The following is a 6,121-nucleotide window of genomic DNA, read 5'->3' as shown; positions in this document are numbered from 1 at the left end:
CGGTGGCGTTGCCTCTGGATGAACAGGACCCCGTGGTGTGGAGGGCTGGATGAACAGTAGACGGTGCAGGGGTGCCCGTGGAGGGGTGGTTGAAGAGGGCTGGATGAACAGTAGTCGGTGGAGGGGTGGTTGAACAGTAGCCGATGGAGTAGCGCGCGGTGGAGGCTGGATGAAGAGGAGCCCGTGGAGGCTGGAGGAGGTCGACGGTAGCACGTGGAGGCTAGAGGAGGTCGACGGTGGAGATGAACAGTATCCTGTGGAGTCCCGTTTTGCGGTACACCACACCCCTCCCGATGAACAGGACCCCCGTTTCGACCGTAGCGCTCCAACACAAGTCCGTTTCGTCCATTTTGCAGTACACCACACCCCTCCCGATCAACAGGACCCCCGTTTTGACCATAGGAGGTCTGTTTCGTCCGTTTTGCGGTACGCCAGACCCCTCCCGATGAACAGGATCCCGTTTTGAACGTGGCCTGTCAAACACAAGGCCGTTTCCTCCATTCCACGGTACGCCAGGCCTCGTTTCCATCGGCTGTTCCGTCCAAGCCCTCCCGATGAACACGACCACGCATTCCGTTCCAACCTAGCCGGTTGGCTCCCACGCGTTCCGTTGCCTCCCGATGAACACAACGCATTCCGTTGCCTCCCCATGAACATGACGCATTCCGTTGCCTCCCCATGAACACGACAACGACGCTGTTTCTCCGTTCCGACCCAGCCATGTCAACGAGCCTTGGCCGTACGTATGCGCGAGTAGGCATTCGAGACCCCGCCCGTATGTACACATACGTGGCCGTATTTTCTTTCTTGCACCCTGGCCGCTGTACGTACGTGTACATGCTACGTGCGCGCCTCTACTACGACACGTGCGCGCCTCTACATCCACCAGTATATATGTACGTACACGTTCGCGACCAGAATGACAACGCTATGTATGCTTCGACCAGGTGGGTCCCGACTGTCAGGCACTTCCTTGCGTGCGAAGATGTAGCTGGTGGGTCCAAGCAGTCAGGGGGGCGAATCGTTTTGTTTTTTTGCCCGGACGCACTTCCTTGTGTGCGAAGGTGTAGCTGGTGGGTCCCAGCAGTCAGGGAAGAAACGTTTTTTTCGCGAAATACGGTGGCCCGTCCGGTGGGTCCCACTGTCAGGTGGAGGAATAATTATTTTGCGCCTAATAAGGAGGCACTTCCTTGCTGCGGCCGTGGACCCAGCTGTCAGCGTCTCCACGCACAGTACTCTTCCGATGGAAGTTGGTCGTTGACCACATTGACCACGCCGCTCCGAGAGCACCATGGCGGTGGACGACGGCGAGGCCTAGGAAGGGGACGACACGGAGGCAGGGAAGACTCGGTAGTTGTTTCCCACGCAGAGGGGAGTACGACTGTACGAGGGTTTACTGGTTCGTCTGCCGTCGCCGGAGAATAACAACAGGTGTGGGTGAGCAGAGGGACGGCTAGGCCAGCGATGGGAGTATGGTGGGGCGGTGAGGCCTGCGCGGCAGCACAGCCGGCCACAGGGTGGAGGGAGCAGGCAGTCCCGCCGGCGCTTGTTTGAGCGGCTGGAGCAGGAAGAGCAGAGATTGAAGAAGCACGACGGCTGTTGGATGGACATCCAATAGTCAGTGCTTGTGCGTCAACCTTTTTTTAGGAAAGCCTCAAATCTGTGGAAAATAGCATACAACCCATCTGGCATTATTTCAAATAATTTACAGCCCATTTGCTAATTCTTAAGGATTTTTTGGAGCCCATATTCTTTTTGTTAGCATTACAGCCCATATCGTGGCCACGGTTAAAAAATTATACGAATTTTTGCATATTTCGGTGCGGTCCGAACTTTTTTTAATCCCAAAATTTCGACTCACATTCAAACTGATTTTAAAAATAAATGTATATTAATATAAAATCCAACAAATTCTCCACGCATAAAAATTAATGTAATTTAAAATCGTGAAATGAAAAAAAGATATTTGAAACTAATTGCCAGTTTGATGTGTTTTAAAAATGTACAGCCCATTTCTCATTACTGATGAGCCATTTTATCAGCCAGCCGAATGAAGCTCTCCTCGTCTTGAAAGATTTGCAGCCCAACAGGCCTGACAAAGAGACTTACTTGGCAAATCACAAAAAAACTGGGCTGTGGCTGTAGACCCAGCTGTCAGCCTCTCCGCGTACAGTACTCTTCCGATGGAAGTCGTTCCTTGACCATGTTGACCACGCCGCGCGGAGAGCACCACGACGGTGGACGACGGCGAGGTCTAGGAAGGGGACAACGTGGAGCCGGGGAAGACGCAGCAGTGGAAGCCCATGCAGAGAGGAGTATGAGGGTTCACCTGTTTGGCTGCGGTGTGAGGCTGCCGTCGCCGCAGGGCCTGGCCAGCGGTGGGAATAGTTGGGGGCGGTGAGGCCTCTGTGGCAGCACAGCCGGCCACGGGAGGCAGGAGCATGCGGCACGACCGGCGCTGCTTTGGGCGGCTGGAGCAAGAAGACCAGAGGTTGAAGAAGCACTACTGCCGTTGGATGGACATCGTACGGTCACTGGAGCTAGAATCGTTCATATTGACTAAGTAGACAAAGCCCTTCGTCCCTGTCAACTTAGTAGGCCCACAAGTCAGCCTCCCACCAAGGTGGATCCCAGCTAGCCGGAGGAGTATTCATTTTTTTGTGCGTAATAAGGAGGCACTTCCGGTGGGTCCGAGCTGACAGCGGGGGGAATGTTTTTTCGTGAAATACAGTGGCCCATCCGGTGGGTCCCAGCAGTCAGGGGGAAACGATTTTCCCCCAAAATACTGGTGGCCCATCCAGTGGGTCCCCGCTGTCAGGTGGAGGAATAATTATTTTCCGCGTAATAAGGAGGCACTTCCTTGCGGCTGCAGTGGACCCAGCTGTCAGCCTCTCCACGTATAGTACTCTTCCGTTGGAAGTCGGTCGTTGACCACATTGACCACGCCGTGCCAAGAGCACCACAGTGGTGGACGACGGTGAGGCCTAGGAAGGGGATGACGCGGAGCCGGGCAAGACGCAGTAGTGGATGCCCACGCAAAGAGGAGTACGAGCGTTCGCTGGTTCGGCTGCGGTGTGAGGCTGCCGTCGCCGCAGAATAACAGGGGGTGTGGGTGAGTGGAGGGATGGCCTGGACAGTGGTGGGAGTAGTATGGGGGCGGTGAGGCATCCGCGGTAGCACAGCCGGCCACCGGAGGCAGGAGCAGGCGGCACGACCGGCGCTGCTTTGGGCGGCTGGAGCAAGAAGACCAGAGGTTGAAGAAGCACTATGGCCGTTGGATGGACATCATACAGTCACTGGAGTATTGACTAAGTTGACAAATCCCTCCGTCCCCGTCAACTTAGTAGGCCCACAAGTCAGCCCAACAATATGGTGGGTCCCAGCTAGCAGGGGTATTCATTTTTTTGAGCGTAATAAGGAGGCACTTCCTTGCGTGCGAAGATATAGCTGGTGGGTCCGACCTGTCAGTGGGGGAAACGTTTTTTTCGCGAAATACAGAGGCCCTTCCTATGGGTCCTAGCTGTCAGGTGGAGGAATCATTATTTTGCGTGTAATAAGGAGGCATTTCCTTGCGTGTGGCCATGGACCCAGCTGTCAGCCTCTCCACGTACAATCCACTTCCAATGGATGTCGTTCATTGACCATGTTGACCAGGCCGCGCCGAGAGCACCAGGGCGGTGGACGACGGCGAGGCCTAGGAAGGGAATGGCACGGAGCCATGGAATACTCGGCAGTTGTTTCCTACGCGGAGGAGTACGAGGGTTTACTGGTTCGTCTGCCATCGCTGGAGAATAACAGCATGTGTGGGTGAGTAGAGGGATGGCTAGGCCAGCGATGGGAGTACGGTGGGGTCGTGAGGCCTGCGCGGTAGCATAGCTGGCCGCGGGAGGAGGGAGCAAGCAGTCCCGCCGGCGCTTGGTTGAGCGGCTGGAGCATGAAGAGCAGAGATTGAGGAAGCACGACGGCCGTTGGATGGACATCCAACAGTCACTGCTCTCGTGTATTGACTAAGTTGACAGGGCGTTGCGTGTGCGTCAACCTTTTTTTTTATGAAAGCATATGCATCAACTAGTAGTAGGTGCACAAGTCAGCCTCAAAATATGTGGAAAACAGCATACAACCCATCTGCCATTATTTCTAATAATGTACAGCCCATTTGCTAATTCTTAAGAATTTTTTTGGACCCCATCTTCTTTTTGTTAGCATTACACCCCATATTGTGGCCACGGTTAAAAAGTATACGAAATTTTGCATATTTCAGTGTGGTCAACTGTTTTTAATCCAGAAATATCGATTCACATTCAAACTATTTTGAAAAATAATTTATATGAATATAAAATCCAAATAATTGTCCATGCATAGAAATCAATGGAATTTAAGATCTTGTAATGAAAAAAAATTGAAACTAATTCCCGGTATGATGTGTTTTAAAAATGTACAGCCTATTTATGGGTAAACCGAATGAAACTCTCCTCGTCTTGAAAGATTTGTAGCCCAGCAGGGCCGATAAAGGAAGTAGGCCTTGTTTTGGTATTTCTTTAAAAAAATAAAACTGGGCTAGCCATTTTCAGCAAGAAAAAAACACAACTGGGCTCATGATGTGGTAAACATAAATAAAACCCTGGCTAGACGGGCCACAGCCCCCGCACAACCCCGTTGTTACCCTGATCCATCGCTAAAACTAGTATAAATAACAACTGCTTGTTCCTCAAAAAACAGCGCGATTTGCTGGGTCCCTGGTGTCAGCCGCTCGTAGTGTAATTCTCTCGTTTATTGACTACGTTGACAATGGTGTGAGCCCCAGATGTCCAACCATTAGGAGGAACCATATTTTGGGCTTGTACTATAGAGGCACTTGCTTGCGTACTGCCATGACGCTGGTGGGTCCCTACTGTCATCCTCTCCATGTACAGTCATCTCCTTGTTCCTCTCGGTTGTTGACGACATTGACAACGCAAGTGGGAGGCGCACCGCGCACGGCGAGCGAACCAAGGACGCAAGGCGGAGGACGACGGCAAGGCCTCAGACGGAACGAACAGGAGCCATTGAAGATGCGCCAGTTTAGTCGCAGGAGGAGGGGAGTAGAGGGTTGACTGGTTTGGGCGCGGGTGCGTGTTGGGGCTGACGTCGCCGGAGAATAACAGGACATGTGGGGGAATAGAGGGAGGGATTGGCCAACATTGGAGGGTACGTATGGTAGGGCGGCGGAGGCGCAGCCAGCCATGGGAGGCGGGAGCAGGCGGAGCCAACAGGGTGGTTTGGTTTGGGCGGCTGGAGGAAGAAGAAGACAAGAGATAGAAGATACACGACAGATGTTGGATGTCAATCCAACGGCTGGTAGGCAGAATCGTTTGTTGACTGGCTAGTAAGTCGACACCACCTTGGATAGGCTATTTCCTCACGGGTCCCAAATGTCAGAATCCAAATCTGTCACGGTCATGCAGCCTTTCCTATAAAAATTTACAGCCCATTTGATGTGCTAGTTCGAAATAGGTTTGTGAGTGCTGGTGGGGGCTAATCACTTGGCTTCTATAATGCACAGTGAGCTCAAGCAGCCGGCGAGAGTGATGTTATTTCCCTTGGTTGGGATTTGTTACAATATTTCACTCTAAATTAAACGAATGGCAAGCCATTTGCCTTGTTTCAAAGAAAATATGACAGTCACAACCGAGTTGAAAAGCGCAGGAACATCTAACTCCACCTTACAAACTGTACAAAAGCACGAGGGTTAATTGTTCATCAGGTTTACAAAAAAAACAGATTGAAAAGGGTAACAACATCTAACTCCAGCATTGTTTTCGGCAGTAACAGTCAAATGGATCGGTTAGGTCCATAGAATGAACATCCCGGGTCATAAAATTTACTGGATTATGACCACAATATGTTGTAAATAGAAGCCTGGCACATTCAGAAGCTCTTTTGCCCACCTGAAACTCCTTTTTTTTGCTCTTCGACATACCCATCCGTCAAAACCATGCTGCTGATAAACTTAAGCCTGATGGACAATAGTAACCTCGCATTCTGTAGGAGTGAGGAAGAAGGGGAGCTGGGGTTTTCTGTAGGAGTGAGGTGAGGAATTTGGGGGTACGAGTGGAGCGAGCTGACTGAGGTGGATGGGAGC

The sequence above is a fragment of the Triticum dicoccoides genome, chromosome 1A (assembly GCF_002162155.2).
Source record: "Triticum dicoccoides isolate Atlit2015 ecotype Zavitan chromosome 1A, WEW_v2.0, whole genome shotgun sequence".
In the NCBI taxonomy this organism is placed as follows: Eukaryota; Viridiplantae; Streptophyta; class Magnoliopsida; order Poales; family Poaceae; genus Triticum; species Triticum dicoccoides.
The sequence above is the reverse complement of the archived record's forward strand: the minus strand, read 5'-3'. Positions refer to the sequence as shown.